The sequence below is a fragment of the Ursus maritimus genome, unplaced genomic scaffold, assembly GCF_017311325.1.
Source record: "Ursus maritimus isolate PB19 unplaced genomic scaffold, ASM1731132v1 scaffold_33, whole genome shotgun sequence".
NCBI classification, from domain to species: domain Eukaryota; kingdom Metazoa; phylum Chordata; class Mammalia; order Carnivora; family Ursidae; genus Ursus; species Ursus maritimus.
Genome location: NW_024425897.1, coordinates 4800688 through 4802598, shown reverse-complemented (window position 1 = coordinate 4802598; position 1911 = coordinate 4800688).

Genomic DNA, 1911 nt, shown 5'->3' with positions numbered 1-1911 from the left:
TTTTTAAAAAAAAAGAATTTATTTGCTTATTTGAGAGAGAGAGAGCACGCAGGGAGAGGTACAGAGGGAGAGGGACAAGCAGACTCCCCACTGAGCAGGGAGCCCGATGTGGGGCTCAATCCCAGGACCCTGGGATCATGACCTGAGCCGAAGTCAGACTCTTACCACCCAGGTGCCACTCAGAAGTCTTTTGAAATGACACCTCCCAGTAAAATTCTAGATGGATTCTTTCCTTCTGAAGAGCCTGCACTCTAGACCCTCACTATTCTCCCAGGTGTCTCTGCTGAACCATAGAGGCTGGGGTCCCTCTCCAGGGCCCAGTGTGGGAACTCTCGGCCAGCAGAGGTAACCAGGTAGCTGGACGCTCCCCATCAGCTCGGCTTACAAAGTGTTTCAGTTCGGTGTTCACGGTGAGAAACAGCTTACAGAGCTGCGTGGCTTGGTTTCTCCTGGCCAGTCACCTTGGAGAGCCTTTGGTGGCAGAGACCCTGGAGGGTCTGAGAGATCTGGAAGGATTTCTTGGTCATTCTCAATTGCAGGGCTGCTCCCCCAACCTGCCCTGCCTTTGGGAAGTGAAATGTTAACCATGCCTGGGTACCTTTGGTGACGGTGCTTCTGGTCACTCTGTTGCACTTGAAGTTTGGCTTTCTGTTTGTTTGTTTTAATTGAAGTATAGTTGATAAGTCTTTCTGTTATTTTAATGTCCATCCTAAACCACCAAGAGTTTTTCCGCGTTTCTAGCTATTTAAATCTTTGGACATGAAGCAAGCCTGTTTTCAGGGCGCCGACGCAGTTCCCCCAGAGGAATGGCTGCAGAGTGGGCTCCAGCCAGCGAGATGAGTTTTGATTCTCAGGGTTGCCGACTGCTTCCCCTCAAGCCCAAGCCTGAGCTATTCCTAAAACCGATCAAAGATCAGTTACAAAAAATGTCAGTCATGCAAAGATGACCACAATAAAGAAAAAAGTAAATTGTGAGACAGCACGCACAGCGCGATCCTTTTCTGTAAGACGAGTGACCATAATAGCGTGGATGGTAATAAAAGCAGAGGGAACGTTTTGCAGAACATGCTCTGCGGTGATAACCAGGTAGCATTATGGGAGGGTGGACAACGTTTCAATAATATGTGTTTTGGGGGCGCCTGGTTGGCGCGGTTGTTAAGCGTCTGCCTTCAGCTCAGGGCGTGATCCGGGCTTTCTGGGATCGAGCCCCACATCAGGCTCCTCCGCTGGGAGCCTGCTTCTTCCTCTCCCACTCCCCCTGCTTGTGTTCCCTCTCTCGCTGGCTGTCTCTATCTCTGTCAAATAAATAAATAAAATCTTAAAAAAAAATAATATGTATTTTTGCTGTCGTCCAAAAAGGAAAGGTGAGGGAAAAAGACCAAAATTCAGAGACTATAACCAACCCAGTGCATCTGATGTGAGCTAAGCCATCTAAGGGGTGAATCTCAGGGTCACTTCCTGCACCAAGGAGTGGAGCTAGGGGTCAGCTTGAGAGCTCAGGGGCTTCTTTGGGGGGGCTCTGCACCGGGCCAGTTTGGCGTATATGCTTCCTTCTGACCCAGGAGCGCTGCCCGTGGAGACCCTGTGCGCGGGGTCCCTGCACCAAATGTGCAGCTGGGCGCCTGGCTGCAGCGGCCTGTGCTGCCCCCCAGCCCGGTGTGGGGGAGGCAGGGGCAGGACTCAGGGAGGGCCTGGGGAGGGCAGATGAGGCCCCAGCGGCCCCACGGACGCCGGGCCTCCAGACCTGCCCGCCTCATTGTGCAGAGTGTCGTGTTGAGGCAACAGTGGGTGAATTCTGCAGATGTGCTCAGGAGTCCTTGCTCTTCGTGCCACTAGGCTCTCAAGTTAAAAGCAAGGGACCCCCGTGGGTGAGGTAGGGGTCGCACTGCCCTCCCTCCCTGCGTGCATCTT